The sequence below is a fragment of the Halichoerus grypus genome, chromosome 9 (assembly GCF_964656455.1).
Source record: "Halichoerus grypus chromosome 9, mHalGry1.hap1.1, whole genome shotgun sequence".
Classification (NCBI taxonomy): domain Eukaryota; kingdom Metazoa; phylum Chordata; class Mammalia; order Carnivora; family Phocidae; genus Halichoerus; species Halichoerus grypus.
The window spans coordinates 99,130,124-99,151,713 of NC_135720.1; the positions used below are offsets into that span (position 1 = coordinate 99,130,124).

Genomic DNA, 21,590 nt, shown 5'->3' on the forward strand with positions numbered 1-21,590 from the left:
GCAAAGCTTAAGACTGTCTCTGTTATCCAGGGTTTCTGGTATTAACAGAGGAGACATATTTTCATCAAAATATCAAGACAAAATGATGAAGTGTCAAAACACACAGATAAAAAGTTTAGAGGGGGAAGTAAGTTGTTGCCAGTGGTAAAGAAGCAAATTTTTATGGAACAGAGAGGACTTGAGCTGGGGCTTAGAGAATGTGTACATCATATTCCGCTCTGAAACGACTTTCTGGGTATGTGGCACAAACTAGTTAGCCGCTCCCTAAATCTACCTCTCTTCCTCTCAGGAGCAGAGCAAAAGTTATACAGAACACTTTCAGTCCTAGCCTATGGAAACTCCCATGTGATGCTCCATGTGCCTTGTTTTCTCCAAATTTTCGCTGAATGGTGGCACTAAGGGCAACCAAGGGCAAAAATGGAAGCCACATGTCGACGTCAGCGGAGACCCCATTAGCCCGCGTCCCTCAATGACCACATGGAGCAGAATCTTTCCCTCCCCCCTAACTACTGGTCTTTACTTGAATGAAAAATCAACTGTCTTCTCATCTGTTTCTGGGTTTGCCTGTTATAGCAGCCGGCTTTAACATACTATGTAACATGACCAGATTGACTTTAAAATTTTTTAGCACTTTTGACAGTGTAAAAGTCAATATAATACAACATGCAAACTCTGAATCAGCTGAAAATATCCAGTCTACACTGAGGTTATGGTGAGGTTGCCAGGGGAGGGAGATGAGGGGTGGTGGGGTGGGGGACTCCTCTATAGTCATTAACAGATTCCAATAAATTTGGAACTGAAGATTATGTGCATGAATCTTTTGTTTAACAGATATAGATACACATGAGAGAAAAGACGATACTAAATGACTTGCCTAGTATCTTAACTGGGGTATGTGGAAATGCCTCTTGCCCTGCACAAGAGCATGTTTGACTCCTAACACCTGGGCTGGTTCACTTTCCATTGTTTTGTTTTATTTATTTTTAAATATTTTATTTATTCATTTGACAAAGAGATAGAGCACAAGTAGGCAGAGCGGCAAGCAGAGGGAGAGGGAGAAGCAGACTCCCCGCTGAGCAAGGAGCCCGATGCAGGGCTCGATCCCAGGACCCTGGGATCATGACCTGAGCCGAAGGCAGACGCTTAATGACTAAGCCACCCAGGCCCCCCATTCATTATTTTAAATAACTGTTAAGTCTCATCTAAATTATGTTTTAACTCATGTACCAGTGGTAAAACTAAAAAAGCAATTTCATCATCCTCTTTTTAACAATGACTGTACTTAATACATGGTTGTCACCTCTACTTTATCTTCCCTGGCTATAATCCAGAGTCCATTAAAATCCTCGATGAAATTTGTCAAATAAAGCTCACCAGTTTATAAATACAAATGTTCACAAGTTTTCCTTTTGGTGTGAATCTAGCTCTCTCGTTGACTTTATGGGCCTCAGGCAGTCATGCGGATGGTTTTTTTATACATCACAGCTTATGACATGGCTGAATAAAGAGCAGTTAGTGGCTGATGGGTTATAGTGTAGATTACGTGCAGGCGCTAACTGACCATAACTGGGCAAATGGTCACAGCTGGATCACAAGGAATCAGATAAGGACAGTGATAGCAGAAGCCCGGACTCAGGACTTTAAATTAGGACTCCTTATGTTCCCATTGCTTAGTACCAGTACTAACTCTTGACCTTTGGAAGATACTGAGCCTGTAAACAAGAGAAGAAGGTTTGAACTTGGGGTAGAGAAATGCGAGACTCCATCTGACATAACTGACACACTTTCCCTTTTTTTCCTGGAAGTGCTTCTTTATTTAGACAAAGCCCCAATGTCTTTGGTCTTAAAATGAGTTGGGCAGCCTCCTGGTGCTTACCACTGGCTGGGTTCTTACACCTACTGTACCGGAAGAGGAGGCAGAGTAAACCTACCCATATACACCCCAGCCCAGGCCCTCTCTTGAGTCCTTGTCAATATCCTTGGGAACAGTTGAAAAGGCTCCATAACGACAAAAGGAACTAAGATGGAAATCTGAAGGGATTATTTGCAAGTACAGTTCCTAACAAAGAAGGTTTAGTTTTTGAGTTCTGCTTAGGAACGCCGTGGAAGGTAATATGACTTGAGGCTATAGAGGCACTTGTGTTTTTGGATGTCAGATGGGTACTGAAGACAGAGATCCAGGTCTTGCTGACTTTCCGTGTGTCACCTAGAGAGCTGATGGACAGACAGATGCCCCATATTCTTCATGTTTTTGTTCCGAGAAAGAGTATTGCCAAAACCACATCCTGTTCTGGTGCTGCATCTAAGAGGACATGTGTCGCTACAACACTAATTAGGAAGGGCCCCTTCCAGCGGCCAGACTCTTACTTGCTCTGATCATGCTGTTAACCGGCCAAGGATCTAGCCCTGCCAGGTGGACCACAAAAGGAGAGATGCTCTTTTTTTTTTTCTTTTTCATCCAAGTGGAAAAGATGCCTGTGGTAAGCTCTTCCATGTTAGAAATTCACTCTTGCATATCTTATGTCTCTCAACGATACCTCCAAGGATTTCATTTCTTTAGACCTTAAGAGATCTTTGAGGAGATAAAGAGTGAGGATTATCAGGCAGTCACTTGAAGAACAATCGACAAAGGCAGCGACGTCAGAATCCACACCAGTGTCCGCACACATCAATGCCTTTGTTATGATAGCAGATCACGGTAATTTTCAAATGTTGTAATTTGGCAAATTGGATCTTCAAATAGGTGAATAAGTTCACCTTAAGAAAAAAAATAGTACTCTCACACAGAGACTGATTGCTCATTTTTGTAGTTTCTCTTCTCGCAGTGTTTGTTGTGTGTGTTTAATGCTCTACCCTTTGTTTCCCCAGCCCCGTCGGAAGTGTGCTACTCTGCTGGTTTCTTTGATAGCTTTGCTCACTGAGGCAGAGCAGCCCCTGAAACTGTTCAATATATCTGACCGGCAGCTATCCTAAAGTGGAGCGGAAAGACCCCGGGAACATCCTCCCTCCTCCCTGTTTCCGAGGTATGGCTGCTGCTGCTGGAAATGCATCACCTTTTACCTGTTTAAAGTTTATGTCGTCAAAGACAATCACATTGTTTTCACACGCAGAATGATTTTTTTCTTCCTTTAGTTAGCAGAATTAAGTAACCGAATCATGAATAACTTATTTGCCAGATTATTTTAAGATTCACGTGCTATATTTTTGAGGCAAAGGAAAGACATAACATTAATTTCAGCACAAATTATAAAAAATATAATGCTGGGGCTGTGATGACTCACTTACTATAGTTAAAGTGATCTTCATGGTTCATTTAGAGAATAAGCTATAATATTTAGTGCTTAACCAAAGATAGTCTAAAATGACTCACCTTTTGGGCGCCTGGGTGGCTCCGTCGTTAAGCATCTGCCTTCGGCTCAGGTCATGATCCCGGGGTCCTGGGATTGAGTCCCACATTGGGCTCCCTGCTCGGCGGGAAGCCTGCTTCTCCCTCTCCCACTCCCCCTGCTTGTGTTCCTGCTCTTGCTATCTCTCTCTCTGTCAAATAAATAAAATCTTTAAAAAAAAAAAATAAATAAAATGACTCACCTTTTGTAATATTAGCAAATGTTATATCCTATATATATCTAATCAATAAGGGATTGTTAATGCTGAGGACTACTTTTTTCCTTGCTTATATTCCAACCTCTCTCTTTCAATAAATTCTTCCTGTTGCCTTTAAAATTCTCATCTTTCCCACTGAAAATAAATTACTGAACACTTAATTTCTTTCCTTTAGCAGCAAATCTACCTCTTTCTCTTCAAATGTAAACTTCACAAAGTGTTGTCTGCATTGTTTCCTTTTTAATGAATCTATTAATCCAACAAACATTTATTTAATAGCTACTCTACACCATATAGTGTTCTAAAATTAATTTGAGGGGTGCCTGGCTGGCTCAATTGGTGGAGCATACGACTCTTGATCTCGGGGTTATAAGTTTGAGCCCCACCTTGGGTGTAGGATTACTTAAAAATGAAATCTTTAAAAAAATAAAACTAAATTGAGATTTCTGATCATCAAGACCGTATAAAGAATTCAAAATGATTTTGGGGGGGATGAAACTTAATTCAAGTTTTTCCATCCAAGCTATAAATGCAAATAACATATAATGGCTGTCAATAAAGGCTTTCTCTTGACTCTTGTCTTATTTAGCATATTCTTATTTTTTCTTTTTTTCTTTACTGTTTCAATCAACCCTTATTTATTGTGACAGCCAACTCAGTCTATGTCTGTCAACATTATACTTTAGTGTTTTTTGTCTATGTTATGTAATCTGTTAGACCCCTTGAACCATATAACAGATACAGAGAGGGCGCCTGGGTGGCTCAGTTGGTTAAGCGACTGCCTTCGGCTCAGGTCATGATCCTGGAGTCCCTGGATCGAGTCCCGCATCGGGCTCCCTGCTCGGCGGGGAGCCTGCTTCTCCCTCTGACCCTCCCCCCTCTCATGTGCTCTCTCTCTCTCATTCTCTCTCAAAAAAAAAAAAAAAAAAAAAAAATCTTAAAAAAAAAAACAGATACAGAGATATCTTGCTCTTTGGGGGGAAGTAGACTTGCATAAGGTGTGAAGAATATGACTCTCTCATTTTTTTTTTTTTTTTTTGACTCCCTCATTTCTGTAGGGAGAGAAGTTCTCTGTGAAGTGTATAGGTGATATTTCTAAAGAGTTACCAAGAGCCTTGTATATGTATGTGAGTTAGAAATATGGTTTCTCGCTCAACCTTCAGTGATTCCTTTGCCTCCCCTGAGGTACTGTTTGTACAGCACAGTAAAAATGTGGATGGGAAGTAATTCCATACTGCAGTTCAGCATATGCCAAAATATAGATTTTCTGCCTTTATATACTCGAGAAATACTGCTTTTTTCAGTGTCTAGGGAGTTTAGATGAATATATAACACCAGCTTAGCTGTAATAGTTACTTCTGGCAAATGTGAGGGCTCTATAACTCCCATTTTCAGGAGTCTGGTGTTTTAGCACAAATCTAGGGATGCTTAGAACGCGGGTGTTATGTATCCCATTAAGGGGAAGAACTCCTCCATGATCCTGACCTCCTTATTTCTGTAAAATAAATCCATCCTAGGGTCTTTTCCTTCAAGACTTTGCCGTGATCCACGGCTCAGGACCTTAATGGGTGACTGATATCTGACAACCTTGCAGGAAACATAACTGTTTTAAGCAAGATGGGTTTAGATGACCTTAGGGATGGAATATTAAGGGTGTGACAAGCTATAGCGAGTTTTTACAATTTGTTGGGGGATATTCAGTGCCCTTGAAATTGTAAGTCATAAATCAACTGTGCATGTGCTGGCTTTGCTAGAACATTAGATACTGTCAAAACATACAAAGTAACAAACACAGCCCTCAAACTTAAGGCTGTTGATAATATGTTAACTATATTGGTTCTCTAGAGCTATATATCCCTGCATTCTCTTAAAGACATGTTATATAGGCACTGTAAATGATTTACAACCCTTAGTGTGCTCAGCTCTATGCAAAGTACTTACTCTGTAAAATAATAACAGAGCACACACCCCCACAAAAAAGCTTTTTATGAGTATTTTTTCTATTTATTTGAAGCACAGTAAAAAAAATTGTACACTTTAGGGCGCCTGGGTGGCTCAGTTGGTTAAGCGACTGCCTTCGGCTCAGGTCATGATCCTGGGTCCCTGGATCGAGTCCCGCATCGGCTCCCTGCTCGGCAGGGAGTCTGCTTCTCCCTCCCCCCTCTCATGTGCTCTCTCTCATTCTCTCTCTCTCAAATAAATAAATAAAATCTTTAAAAAAAAATTGTACACTTTAAAAATTCAGTGGCATGAGGAACACTGCGATAACTTGAGGGACATTATACAGTTAAAAAAAAAAAAGGAAAAAGAATTCCCGTGTTTGAAACACTGCAAGACATAATTATACCTGCTCAGACCATTTACAAATATTAGATCAATAAACTGCTAACATCCATAAAAAGGTAGTTTTCTTACTAAAATGCAAGAATTTAAATGATGGGTATCTAAACCAGAAATAAAAAAGCATTTGAAATGGAGTCAGATCATGTTACATGGAGGCCACTTGACTAAAAGCAAAGTGTGCAGGCTTCTAAAAATTTTTACTAGAAAATCACTAAATGATCTCCTGGTTGTTCAACCTTATCAAGGTTTTTGATCATCTGAGGTCAGGAGGTTATATGGAACAAAATGACTTTTTACTCACTGCTGTGGCTGGGTGGGTGTGGCTGGGTGGGATGTCTTGTGAGCTGGGTCAGTGTCCCAAAGGATCCCAAATACACAAGATCACATGAAATAAAGTAGCTAAAACTTTTAAAGCTTTTAGCAGAATGTCTGGATCATGGTAAACACTCGATAAATGTATAAATTTTAGATTTTAAAAAATGTTTCTCACAATATACAACATATGAACTTGGACTTGAGGGATGGCAATATTTTGATAAATTTACTCTGCTATTTTTGCATATAATAGGCTCTCACTAAATGGTTCATACATAAATCTACACTGGTTAGGGCACCACTAGCCTCTGTAATAAACACACTTCAAAGTTTCAGAGATTTTCCCAATAAAACTTATTTTTTTGCATGTATACCAAACCAATGCAGGTGTTCTTTTTTCTTTTTTAAGATTTTATTTATTTGAGAGAGAGAGAGAGACAGAGATAGCGATAGCATGAGTGGGGAGGAGAGGGAGAAGCAGGCTCCCCACTGAGCAGGGAGCCCTACTCAGGGCTCCATCCCAGGACCCCGACTCAGGGCTCCATCCCAGGACCCCGAGATCATGACCTGAGCGGAAGGCAGATGCTTAACTGACTGAACCACCCAGGCACCCCAGTGCAGGTGTTCTTGCTTGGTGTGTGAGATATCCCCCATGTGGTGTTTCAGGGACCCAGTCTCTTACTACCTTGTGTCTGTGCTATTCCCTGGGGCCTCAGACTCCTCATTCAGCAGACAGATGGGTAGAGTGAGGAGAGAGAACTTACATTCACTCTTAATCATTTGGAAGCAGCACATACTGTTTCTACTATGACGTTGTCAAGAACTAGTCACATGGCTCCTTAACATACAAAGAACCTGAAAAAAATTGTCCTTGCCTGGACAGCTGATTCTTAGGACAGTCAACACTCTGGAAAGGGGTACAGAAATTTTTGGTGAACCACTCAGTCATTTCTGCTATGGATTATCACAAAAAGTTTCCGGAATATGAACTGATAAATCTGAAGAAGTGGAAATGTAATTTGTATTGACTCACATAACTGAGTCTCATTTAACACTTAACACCATTTTATCAGTCCTCTGACTTGGAGCTTTAGATGTTGCATGGACTGGATATTAGTGAGTACCCTTTCATGAAGTACCACCTACTCTAGTTGGATCAGTCACTAACATATTTTAAGGATCTATGTTGTTCTTTGATGTTTTTCTGAATCCTTTTTTATGTTATGAAGCCTGCTAGTTAAGCTCAAGGCTACTAAACATGTAGGCTTGGGGTTTGACTGGGGAGAAAATCAAATAATTTATTTTTATTGAAGTTCAACCTTGGTCATCTATGTCATTAGATCAGACTCCCAGAAGCTCATCTCTACCTCTGTTTCCTCTAGGCTAGATTATACAAATCCCTGCTTGCTGGCCACTGAGTAAATTGCTCTTTGAACTTGCATTTTTTTTTTTTTATGTTCATCTGCTATTCTGTCTTATGCGGGGGAGCCATATTTTGCTACCATTATTTCATGTCATTATTACTGCTATGTGCTAAACTGTGAGTGAATATCATAATTTGAAGTTTCTATTATCAGAATAATATGCATATTTATTCAAAGAAATAAAATATTTCAAGAAAAAATGACATTGAAATGAATTCCAAAACTCATACTTTATTTCTTATTCAGTGAACAAGGCAAATTGAGTTATTCCCTGAGTTTAATGGGCATACTTGTTTGACATCTTTCTTAATTTCCTTGTATGATGTTCTACCAACTATGATGCATTCTAACTCTTTTTTTTTTTTAAGTTTTTATTTAAATTTCAGCTAACCTACAGTGTAATAGTAGTTTCAGGTGTATAAATAATGATTCAATACTTTTATGCTACATCCAGTGCTCCATTCTAACTAATTCTTAAGAAAGACAAGCCCATAGTATAGAAATAAGGAATTAAAAAAAGAAACTACTTTTACTTATATGCAATTTGGTATTATTGGCTTTATTAAGTCATAACCTGCACTCACTCTCAGATTATTTTTCTTTTTTTTTTTTTTAAAGATTTTATTTATTTTTTTGAGAGAGAGAGAGTGAGAGAGAGCATGAGAGGGGAGAGGGTCAGAGGGAGAAACGGACTCCCCACTGAGTGGGGAGCCTGATGTGGGACTCGATCCTGGGACTCCAGGATCATGACCTGAGCCGAAGGCAGTCGCTTAACCAACTGAGCCACCCAGGCGCCCTCTCAGGTTATTTTTCTTAGTGCATTTTTCCTGATTCCCAATTCTGGATTCCTCTTTCTCTACCCAGTTGGCTGGGAAATGTCGATGACATGCCTCCCCTTGTGTCCTGGGCTGGGGAGAAATAACAAATCATAGGCTTGACAAGTAGTTTGCCTGATGATTTCAAAGCTGGTTAAAGAATTGTTAACTGTAATGGTTAATTTTATGTCAACTTGGCTGGGCCATGGTGGCCAGGTGTTTGGTCAAACATTATTCTGGATGTTTCTGTGAATGTATTTTTGAATGAGATTAACATTTAAATGGGTAGCCTGAGTAGAGCAGATTACCCTCCATAAGGTGGGTAGGCATCATCCAGTCAGTTGAAGGCCTTGATAGAACAGAGACTTAACTCCTCTAAAGAAGAGGGATTTCTGCCAGCAGAATGCCTTTGGACTTTAACTGTGACTCTTCTCTGAGTCTCCAACCTGCTGGCTTAACTCATCAGATTTTGGACTCACCCCAGCCTCCACAGACCCATGAGCCAATTCCTTAAACTCTCTCTTTCTCTGTGAATACACACACACACACACACACACACACACACACTATCATGCACCAAACTGAATAGTTAAAACTCTAAAATTCTAGTTTTGGTTACTAGGAAGGTATTTATAGCTAAAGTCTATTATTTGATATTATTGAGAAATAGGTTATTCTGGATAATTGGGCATTTTATTTAACAGAATATGTATAAATAGTATGTACATACAATCCACATACAAATTTTTTTTTGGAATTTAGATATTTTGTAAGAGTTTACATTTGTAGGTAAAAGTAAACAGTTTTGAAATGATACACGGTTTTAAAATCAATATTTAGATCTATAAATATAATAAATATGAATAATGACAATAAATTAATAAATCTAGTACTAATTCTGGCTCAGTGACCTAATCTTTTTAAGAGAAAAAAGCTTTTGTAAGCTCTAATAATAGTTCAGTCATGTTATGTGTTGTGATTACTTCTCTTCCTCACATAGCTTCTTGCTTCCTCTTGTGTTTGTAATTGTCATGTTATTTCCTTAATTTTCTATGTATCTGCCAATGATCCATCTTCAAACTCTCTCCCATTTACATAAATGTAAACATCAGTCTTTTAATAGATTAAAGCACAGTGGGTGTACTACTGATTCCTTCTTCAAGAAATCGCTGTTATAGCTTTCTGGAATGCAACCTGTTCCACTATGCGTTGGCTACTTGCTGGGTCTGATAGGATTCTTCTGAGATTTCTCTTGTTTTAGATCTTCTGGTTCCTAGGTCCTGTATCTTCCTTTTTCTTAGTTACTGTGTCATTTTTACAAGTACATTCTCTAGTTGCTTCCTAAGAAAGTACCTATGGGCTTATATTTGCTGAGACCTTGAATGCTCAATATTAATTTAATCTACTGTTATAACTAGAGTTTAAGAATAGATTTCTTGGTTGGAAATCACTTAAGAATTTTGAAAACATGCTTCACTGTCTTCTAGCTCTTTGGTCCTTTCTATAAAACCCATTTTCCTATTTTCTTCTAGAAGCTGAAAGAATTTTCTGAAATTTGATGTGGCTTTATTTTGATCCACTGTGTTTGGCATTTGGTGGATTTATTCAACCTAGAATCTTATGTTTTCCAAGGTTGGGAAATTAGAAAAAAATTATTTCTTTGATCTCCCTCCTTCCTTTCTCCCCCTTTATTCTCCCTGCCTGAGATTCTTGTTATTTGGATGTCTAATCTCCTGAACTGGCTCCCAAATTTTTGGTTTAAATTATTATACCTTTCTTTCTTTATTTCTTCTTCTTCTTCTTCTTGCTTTATTTTTTTTGGGGGGGGTGTCTCAAGTTTATTTATCTTTAAACTCTTAAATTAAGTTTTTCATTTTTTCTATTATTATTATTATTAATTATTATTATTATTCTGCTTGTTGTTTAAGATATAAGCTTATTTCTTTGGGGATAGTTTTCATATCCCTGAATATACTCTATTCTTTTTTTTTTTTTTTAAAGATTTTATTTATTTATTTGAGAGAGAGAGAACGAGAGACAGAGAGCATGAGAGGGAGGAGGGTCAGAGGGAGAAGCAGACCCCCCGCTGAGCAGGGAGCCCGATGTGGGACTCGATCCCGGGACTCCAGGATCATGACCTGAGCCGAAGGCAGTCGCTTAACCAACTGAGCCACCCAGGCGCCCAGAATATACTCTATTCTTGAAGTCGTTTTTTCTCTTGGTCTGTTGTGGTCTCTGTCTTTTAAAATAAAACATTTCCTCAAATGGTTATCCTTGTCTGTTTATTTTGGGGAGTCATAATTTTTTAGTATTTTTATGAAAAGTGTAACAAAAGTCATACTGGCATGCATTCTTTTTTATTTTGAAAGAGCGGCATTAACAGAAATGGAAAAATTAGAATTAAAAAAGTATAAAACGCAATGACCCAGGCAAGGTAAATTTTTCAGAGAAAGAAACTTTTTTTCCTGGTGCTCTATGTCACTTCCATTTTCCAAATTACAGAGATATAAAATTTCCCATTCACTCTCATACTTGGAGAAGATGTTACCCTTTGGTAGGTGGTTTAACTGGTTTGGGTTATGAATCGACAATGGGAGAATGAGCCAAGGTCTTGAGTTGCCCTAAGACAGAGTTGGGCAGGGGTGCCTGGGTGGCTCAGTTAGTTAGGCTGCTGACTCTTGATTTCAGCTTGGGTCGTGATCTTGGGGTCATGAGATCAGGCTCTGCACTGGGTGTGGAGCCTGCGTGGGATTCTCTTTCTCCCTCTGCCCCCCCTTCTCCCACGCATGCATGTGCATGTATGCACTCTCTGTGTCTCTAAAAATAAAAAAAATAAAAAAAAGAGTTGGGCATATATAATGAAATAGGCAACAAGTAGTCAGGCAGAATAGGTGAAAATCATATAATTCACTATATCCAGGCAAATAGACAAGGTTCAGAGGTCAACAGATCAAAGAGCAACATGAGACTTCTGGTTCTACTTCCCTCTTGTAGTGGGCATCCCTGTGCCTGTGAGTATTTATCATGGGCCAGGAATTGGTCAGAAGCCTATGGTTCAACCCTGCTCCTCACTGAGGCAGGATAATGATATTTAGATTCATTTAACATTCATTCAACAATTACTTGTCGCACACTGACTCTGGACCTGGTATTCTGTGAAACACTATTGATAACAGTGAAGAACAAAACACATGGACACTATCTTCAAAGGTTTATGATGTAGTGGCAAAGAAAAATAATAATCAAAGACACAGATAACAAGCAAAGGCTTGGATAGCACAATAAAGGAAAAATATAGAATGCTGTCTTATGTCAGGTTCCCTAGAAACAGCCTGAGATCAGAACACTTGTGCAAGTTACTTATTAAGGGAGTGCACTCAGGGAAACTAGAGAGAGGGAAGCAGGATAAACAGAGAAGAAAGCTAAGCAAGATGTGGTCTCAGCTGGAGACTGGTTTGAGCCTGAGCTTACAGGGCACTTTAGAGTATGAATGACACCACCAACTTGGTCCCACATTGTGGAGGCAAGCTTTTTGTAATTCTGATCAGTCAGTCGTTGGGTTAGGGCTGCCAGGTAGAGTGGGGGTGGCGAGAGTGTGGGAGGAGCATACTTTGTATTTTATTTGGCTTTTTTAGTTGAAAAATATATGTAAATATGGTAAAAAAAAAAGCATTAACCTTTTAAAAAAAAAAAGAACAAAGAGGCACATCATGAAAACCATTTCTCTTCCACCCTAGCCCATGACTTACTCAGTCTACTTGCAAATATTCTAAAAACATTACATGCATATGCAAACATACATATGTGTGTGAATATATTTGTGTATTTCTTTTTTTAAAACATATTAACCATTTAAAAGGTACATTTCAGTAGCATTAAGTATATTCACATTGTTGTGAAATAGATCTCTCAAACTTCCTTACCTTGCAAATCTGAAACTCTATGCCCATTAAACAATTCCCCTTTCTCCTTTCCTCTCAGCCTCTGGTAACCATCATCCTACTATCTGTTTCTATGAATTTGACTACTTTAGATACCTCATATAAGTGGAATCAATAGTATTTGTCTTTTTGTTTCTGGCTTATTTTACTTAGGATAATGTCCTCAAGGTTAATCTTATGTTGTAGCATGTCATAAGATTTTTCTTCTTTCAAGGCTGAATAATATTCCATTGTATGTATAGGCAACCTTGTGCTTATCCATTTAGCCATAGATAGACATTTCATTTGCTTCCGCTTCTTGGCTATTGTAAATAACACTGTCATGAATACAGGTGTACAAATATCTCTTAGAGACCCTGCTTTTGATTTTTTGGATGTATACCTAGAAGTGGGATTGCTGGATCATATAGCAGTTCTACTTTTAATTGTTTGAGGAAATTCCATATTGTTTTCCATAGTGATTGCCCCATTTTACAATCTCACCAAGAGTGCACACGGGTTGTTACTTCAACGCTTGTTACTTATTTATTTTCTTATAGTAGCCATCTTAATGGGTGTGAGGTGATGGCTGCTTATGTTGAAACATGGGAAATGAAATAACTGAATGGAAGCTCTAGCCACATGTATGTGGCTAGTAGGCTTTGGGCTTTGTTCTAGCATGATCTGTCTGAGCCGTTTTCAGTGAGAAGTCTTGGATGTCAATATGTTTATGTCTTTTCTCATGGGCCAACCATGTCCCCCATGAGTACTTTCAGTCTTAAGAATGGTAATTTACATCTGGCTGCTTGTGTCCTGAGGGCCAATATAGGGAAGAGAGGTAGAGGTTTCAACATTCAATATATAAACTTTATTTATTGCCCTGCTCCAGTTATGTGTGATGTCTCCACAGGAATCGAGACAGCAAACCTCCATTCTTCTGCTGAGCAGTTACTTGCTTGGACGGAGCTGGTGAGATTGGGCAGAGGAAGAACTACTTAGACAGACTTTCATCTAAACCTTTGTTTTAAACCTCATTCTTACTTCCTGGGGTAGCATGGGTGACAATTCCTGAACGTTGTGGGATTCCACTATGTAAATTGGATTGTATCTCAGTTTTTTTCCCACGGTTAACTGAAGACTCAGCTTCCTTGGGTCTTATAAACCAGTTAAAATACATCCAGGTTGATTTCCAGCTCCAAAAATAATGTTATTCTTCTTAAATCTTTTACTTTTTTTTTTTTGCACATTTATATTTAATTAAAACCTGTGCCATTAATTTAGTGACTTTTTAAGAGAGGTGGTAGGAGTAGTGACATTAAATAAAAAAAGTCCAGGAGCTTAACAGGATTTTATTAGTGTTGTTCCAACCATTAAGTGAAAAGTGATCCCTAGGGGTGCCTGGGTGGTCCAGTGGGTTAAGTGTAGAGCTCTTGGTTTTGGGTTAGGTCATGATCTCAGGGTCGTCTGAGCCCCATATCGGGCCCCAGGCTCAGTTTGGGGTCTGCTTGGGATTCTCTCTCTCTCCTTCTTCCCCTCTCCATGCTCTCTGTCACACATGAGCTCTCTCTCTCCAAAATGAATAAATAAAATCTTAAAAAAAAAAAAGTGATCCCAATCTCACTTTTGTGTTACAGAAGACTGATGCCCCCAGGTCCACGAATAGGTTGTTAGGTTAAGGTTTCCTTGAGTGCACACGAGTAGACCTGATCTGAAGATACATGAAATGGACCAGTTTCAGGAAAATTCTCCCTCCCTAACTCTTGCAAATCTCAGATTCTCTTTGCCACTTCATTTTGGGCAGCTGGTACGATGACCTTTCAAGTGTCCCAAGCTGTGGGACTTGGTACTCATCCAGACCTTCAGTCTTACATGTTCTGTCTTCTAGTCCTTCCCAGTGCTACTTTCCAAAGGTTCCCTTAGGGGCTTAGGGCTATTTAAATAAATGAATCTCGCATCATATGTTAGTTGGCTCCCATATTACCATTTCCACATAATACCTTGTGTAGTTAAATGAACCTTTATTTTCCTGGACAACTCTTAAAACATACTCTTCATGTTGGATTATCAGGTTCCAGTTATAGGATAATAGGGCAAATGATGTTTGGCCAGAGACTCAAATCAGAGCCCAGGGATCATAGATCTATCATGTTTATGCTTTAGAACCGCCCTATATGTGGAAATAAATTCCAAAATGGCAGTCACTGAGGAATGTGCATATTTTTTTGACTATTTTGTTTACTGACAGAAACAATATCACAGGATAGAAAAAAAATTTATTTATTTATTTATTTTAAAGATTTTGTTTATTTATTTGACAGAGACACAGCGAGAGAGGGAATACAAGCAGGGGGAGTAGGAGAGGGAGAAGCAGGCTTCCTGCGGAGCAGGGAGCCCGATGCGGGTTTCGATCCCAGGACCCTGGGATCATGACCTGAGCTGAAGGCAGACGCTTAACGACTGAGCCACCCAGGCGCCACCAGAAAAAAAATTTAAATATAGTAAGAATCACACATGATTTCATTATCACTCTAAAACAGAAGCTCTAATTTTTCTATTAAAGTTATAGTTGTACAATATGTTTCTTTACATTCTAAATATATTCACTTAACATTGTCTATTATATCATAATCATTTCCTTGTTCCTTAGAAGTCTTTATAATCCTAAAAAGAAGCCTTTATAATCATAGCCGTAAAATCTTCTATGGAGTGACTGTACCATAATTGATTTAACTATCCCATTATTGGTAATTCAAACTATTTCCAATTATTTCTCTATTATATAGTGTATCAATCAAGGTTTTACCATTAACATCGAAACCATTTTAAGTATTGAAAACGGAGAACCTGGTGTATGAAATTGATTATTCAGGTGCTGGAAGCACTAGGGACAGAGGGTGATGAGGTATTCCTGAAATTAGCAAGGGCGCACTGTCATTTCTATCCCCAGGTTGGGGACAAACAACAATGGGGTGATGTTCACTAATCAGCTCAGGGGCTGAAGTCATCCTATTAAAGTTGGAACCATTGTGGAGACTCAGACGCAGAGGATGGGCACACACAGAAAAACCCTGGCATCCATTTTTCACTATTGCCTCTGTCATACTGTGATTTATACTAAGAGATAGATATTTGGTTTTCCTCCCCATTTCTGACACAGAGCTCCTAAAATGTTTGGAATTTCCTCGGTGATAAGAGTTATAAAGGTGTTTTTGTTATGTTAATGAGGCGGCTGGGGACCCCCACCTAAGGATAGGGTTGGTTGCCAGGAGACGAACCATGTGATCGGAGGGTTGGAAAGTTCAGTCCCACACCCTGACCTCTGGGGAATGAAGAGGGACTGGAGGTTGATTCAACTCCCAATGGCCAATGATTTAATTAATTATGACTATGTAATGAAGCCTCCATAAAAGCCCAAAAGGAGCGCTTCCGGGTTGGTGAACCCTAGGGGTTCTGGGAGAGTGGCAAGCCTGGAGAGGTCATGGAAGCTCCACACCCCTTCCCCAGTCCTTGACCTGTGCATCTCTTTCATCTGGCTGATCCTGAGTTACATCCTTTTGTAAGAAACCGGTCATCTGGTAAGTGAAACATTTCTCTGAGTTCTATGAACCACTCTAGCAAATGAATTGAAGCTGAGGAGGAGATTGGGGGAACATCTAACTTACAGCCAGTCAATTAGAAGTACAGGTAACAACCTGGACCTGCTTTGGAGGGCGTCCTTGGAACCTCTAATTTGTAGCCAGTTGGTCAGGAGCACAGGTAACAGTGTGGGCTTGCTAGTGACATCTGAATTGGCAGGGCACGGCTGGGGGGGTGGGGGGCAGTTTTGCTGGACTGAGCCTTCAGCTGTGGAATCTGATGCTATCCCCAGATGGATAGTGTCAGAATTGAGTTGAATTTTTGGACACCCCGTTGGTGTTCTGAGAATTGCTTGTTGGTGTGGGGAACCCCACCCCCCACATTGGAATTGGTACCAGGAGCCCTAAACAGCCTCCCCCTGGCATAATCAAGCTGGCAGCCAGCTGACACTAGAGGCTGAACGTCCAGTCTGTATTTCAGTCAGGTCTCCTGAGTTACAGAATTAAACAGGGGATGTGTGAAGATTAAGTCTGAGGAAAATCAGATCTATATAACCAGCATATATAATTTATGAAATTTTTAGACGACGAAAAGACACTGATTTTCTTTTGCATGTTCATTGTCTATAAAGTAAATCTATTCCAAGATATTAAAACAAGATTGTCTATAGACTCCATTATTTAAAAGGCAACTCTGGGGGTGCCTGGGTGGCTCAGTTGTTAAGCGTCTGCCTTGGGCTCAGGTCATCATCCCGGGATCCTGGGATCAAGCCCCGCATCGGGCTCCCTGCTCCGTGGGAAGCCTGCTTCTCCCTCTTCCACTCCCCCTGCTTGTGTTCCCTCTCTCGCTGTGTCTCTCTCTGTCAAATAAATAAATAAAATCTTTAAAAAAAAAAAATAAAATAAAATAAAATGCAACTCTGTATTCAGTGCCTGGCCCATATTAGTAGCTCAATAACTATGTTATGAATAACTGCGTGGATAGTTATAAAAATATTTCCCAGTTGTAATTTAATTGACTTTGGTTCTGAAATGTCCACTACTTATAGTCCCTTTTTAAGCTCCAGGTGAACAGGGTCTGGTAAACTAATTCATGACAGCAATTTCACATTTTTCCCCCCCAGTTTAGGCAATGACGGCCTTAGTGTATTCATTTATCCTTTCCTTCTCTTAGAAATACTATTGGCTTTGTTGCCAGGACTATCTTTTTGAAGTAGTCTAACTCTTAATTGAAATTAGTCTGACTCCTAATCATTTATCTACCTCTCTTCTCCGAGTCCTGTAACTTGGTCTTTTTTAATTACTTCCCAGGATTCCTGAGATCAAATAAGGATCTTGTAAGCCCTAGAATAAGGTAGGGATAATGGAAATATTACATAACAAACCTTTACAGATTCATTGTAAAATTAGCAATAAAAAAGATTCAATAAAACAAACACATACTTCCAGAAAGGAAAAGAAACTCTTATTTTAAAGATTTATTTATTTATTTTAGAGAGAGAGAGTGAGCAAGGAAGGAGGCAAGGGCAGAGGGAGGGAAAATCTTAAGCAGACTCCCCACTGAGAGCTGAGCCTGATACGGGGCTCGATTTCATGACCCTGAGATCAGGACCAGAGCTGAAACCAAAAGTCAGATGTTTAGGTGACTGGGCCACCTGGGCTCGATTTCATGACCCTGAGATCAGGACCAGAGCTGAAACCAAAAGTCAGATGTTTAGGTGACTGGGCCACCTGGGCGTCCCAAGAAACCTTTTTTTTTTGGCGCATGCTTATATAGTAAGTTACAAAGAATTGTAGGGGATTGAGATTTTGGTCTGTCTAAGTTACTAATGACAGTTAATATTCATAAAAGGATTTGTTAATTTCTCATTACTAAAAAATGATTTTTATGGGGCTGACTCTTAGTGGTGCTATTTAAGTTGCAATATGATACAACCAAATGGATTTAAATAGGGAAAGAACATTGCCTGGATTCAGTCATGATTAGACTCCCTCATTAATCAAGGGCTGTTCAACACTCCTTGTTGATGCCACTCTATTGTTTTTACAAATAAGTTGTAGTCCTCAGGAGAGTCAATCAATAATTAATAGTAGGTGCTACTAAGTGAATTATTGCAATCATATGTATGCTCATTGAGAATTTGTACAGAATAATTAATATAAAATTACTTGGTAGAAATTAATTTTGTAAGTTGCTCCTTTCACTAGTAAAATGTCAAGTGTGTTTTACAAGTGATGCTGGCAGAAATTATAACGTAATCTCCAAGGATATAATGGGTTTTGAGCTCTTTTCGTTCCTGGAAATGTTTGGCTGCATCATGCCCTCGCTCCCTCTTTCAAGTAAGTATGAGCTCAAGTCAGCCCTCGTTAGCTCCTCACTTCATCTCGTGCTAACCCCGTACGGGAGAGCAGGTTACCAAGCAACCACTAGCTGTCTCTAAGAGTGTCTGTGGCAACGGTACCTCCTGATACCTCCCGTCATGTCTCCTGTTAAGTTGTCAGGATCGGGGCACCAACGTGGTTGCCATAGTCACTCTTAGCAGTGGCCTGTGGTTGCTGGACTGAGAGCATAGTTCTGAGTTCCCAAGATAATTAATGAAATAGTAATGAAATTGGCTATTCTGGCTGTCATTTTTTCTGTTTTGGGGGGCTAACCAAATTTGTGTGTATGAAGAGATCTAAACCATTAAAGTATTGTGATAATTAGGGTCATACTAGCTTAAATATTTGAGTTGGGCAAAATGTCATTCTGTCTATGATGTAACATTTGCAAGTGTGGCATTTAGTTACCAACGAAGCGTGTCTTAAAAGTAAGTCACAATACACAGTTATTACTGCTATTTTCCATACATTAGAAAGCAGCCCTTTTAGAAACCAGAATGTAGTCTCCTTAAATTGCTTTCACATGGTGAATAGCTTCATCTTCATTTAGTAAGGCATGCAGATATGTGCATTTCTGTAGTTACCAGTTCGCTACTTAATCAGAGAGAGTGTTGCCAATGATAATAACAACGTAGTAGTTACATTTATCAGTTTACTTTGTATCAGATCCTGTGCTCAGTGCATTATCTTATTTAATCTCCACAAAGTCTGTGTGAGGAAGATGTGATTCATTTCCCGCTTTTAAATATGAGGAAACCAAAACAAAGAGAAGAAAAGTAGTTTACCCAAAGACAGACAGCCCTGAAGAGCAAAGCTGGGATTTTTAACCCAGATCTGTTTGAGCCTGGAGGATTTAAGCAAATGAGAATTTGGATTAAAGAACTACAGAAAAGAGAAATCTGGGTTGGATAAAAGGGGCTCCTGGTAAGGAATTACTTGCTGTACAAACTCCTCTTTGCAGCACTCATTCTTAAAGTTGCTACAAAACCAGTCTTCTGACTGCTTGTATGATATTATTTGAGGACTTCAAGAAAAGACCTCGGGTCTGAAAAAATCCTCATCCTGGGCCTGAGAGTGATTTGAGAGTCATGTATTTGAGTGACGGCATTGGGGTCTAAGAACTAACTGACTCTTTAGTGATCTGGAAAGGAGATTGCTGGTGATGACTCAGGGGAGGAAACTTTGCCAACAGAGCCTCCCTGGGACCAAGCCTGGGAGGACTGCTAAATAGAGGTGGGGGAATATCACAGATAGGGGAAGAGGGATTTAAAAGGTAGGTGTGAGAGTTTGAACATAAACTGACTTCAAAATTTTGCAGAGGAATTGCCTCTCAGTCGCTGTTTACAGGAGGATAGATTTCTTTCTCATTCATATTCAGTTTTATTGATACACAATATTATACACTTACTGAGACACATATTATACACTTATTTTAGTATACAATTCTGACAAATTTATGTAGTAATGTAAGCACCACTACAATCAAGATACAGACAGTTCCATCATCCCATAAAGTTCCCTTTGCCCCTTTGTAATCAAAACCCACCACCCACCCTAGCCCCTGGCATTGATAATGGTTTTCATCACTATAGTTTTTCCTTGTCCAGGATGTCATGTAAATGAAATCATGCAGTAGCTTTTTGAATCGGGCTTCAATCCTCCAGGCTCAAACAGATCTGGCTTCACTTGCGTATTTTTTTCATAACACATTAGAGATACATCCAGTTTTTTTGTGTTTGTTCCTTTTCATTGCCGAGTTGTATACCTTAGAATGAATATGCCATAATCTCTTTATTCAGTCTTCATGTGAAAGAAATGTGGATTGTTTCCAGTGATTGATGATTATGAAGAAGCCCTCTATAAACATTCACGTTCAGAATTTTGTGTGAACTTAAAATTTTATTTCACTTGGGTAACTATCAGGGAATAGGATTGTTGGGTTGTATGGTAATGGTTTGGCTAATTTTATTAGAAAATACAAAATTATTTTCTAAAGTATATTGCATTTCTACGAGAAATGTCTGAGAGTTCCAGTTCCTCAATAATGCTCCTCCCTCCATACCCCATTCTCATAGGTATGTAATGGTAGTATCCCATTGTGGTTTAAATTTGTATTTCCCCAATGACTAATTTTGTTGAAACTCTTTTTGCATGTTTATTTATATTCTGCATAACTTCTTTGGTGAAGTAGCTGTTTAAATCTGTTGAATTTTGAGAGATCTTTATATATTCTGGATATAAGTCCTTTATCAGATATGTGATTTGCAAATATTTTATCCCAGTCCATGGCTTGTCTTTTTGATTTTTTCACAGTATCTTTCATAGAGCAGCCCATAATTTTGATGAAGTTCAATTATTGATTTTTTTTAATGGATTGCGCTTTTGGTCTTATATCTAAGAAATCTTTTCTCAACCCAAGGTCACAAAGATTTTCTTCTCTGTCTTAAACCTTTTATAGTTTTACATTTTATAATTAGCTCTATAATCCATTTTGAATTATTTTGTATAAAATATCTGAGTAATTGTACATGGTTCATTTTTTTTGGCATAGAGGTATCCAGTTTTTCCAGGACCGTTTATTGAAACAGCTATCAATTCTCCATTAAATTGCCTTTGTACCTTTATAAAAATATCAGTTGACCATATATATGTGGATCTATCTCTGGACTCCATTCTGTTTCATTAATCTATATGTCTATCCTTTCACCAATATCACTCTGTCTTGATTAATTTAGCTTTATAGTAAATAAATGAGGTAGTGTGGGTTTTCCAATTTTGTCATTTTTCACAAAATCGTGACTTTTCCAGATTTTACCTTTCCATATAAATTGTATAATTAGCATATTGATTTTGATAAAAAATTCCACTAAAATTTTTTAAAGATTTTATTTATTAATTTGAGAGAGGGAGAAAGAGAGAGAGAGAGCAGGGGGAGGAGAAGAGGGAGAGAGAGAAGCAGACTCCGCGCTGAGCTCAGAGCCTGAGGCGGGGTTCGATCTCACACCCTGAGACCATGACCTGAGCCGAAATCAAGAGTCGGAGGCTTACCAGACTGAGCCACTCAGGTGCCTCAAGTGCTTTATGTCTTTTAAGGAATTTATTCAATTCAATCTAAGTTGTCAAAGTTATGGGTATATAATTTTTCATAATATTCCCTTGTGGTATGCAGAACTCTAATTTCCTTCCCTGTGAATATGAGTGTCATTCCCATGA

The 21,590-nt window shown here is 38.9% G+C and overlaps 1 non-coding gene across 1 annotated transcript; it reads left to right on the plus strand.

Annotated features, from left to right (window-relative positions):
* Window positions 1–1,859: 1,859 nt before the first annotated feature.
* Window positions 1,860–1,998, plus strand: LOC118522616 (small nucleolar RNA SNORA51). The gene has a single exon (XR_004910716.1). It is a non-coding gene; the product is annotated as a small nucleolar RNA SNORA51 (small nucleolar RNA).
* Window positions 1,999–21,590: the final 19,592 nt, after the last annotated feature.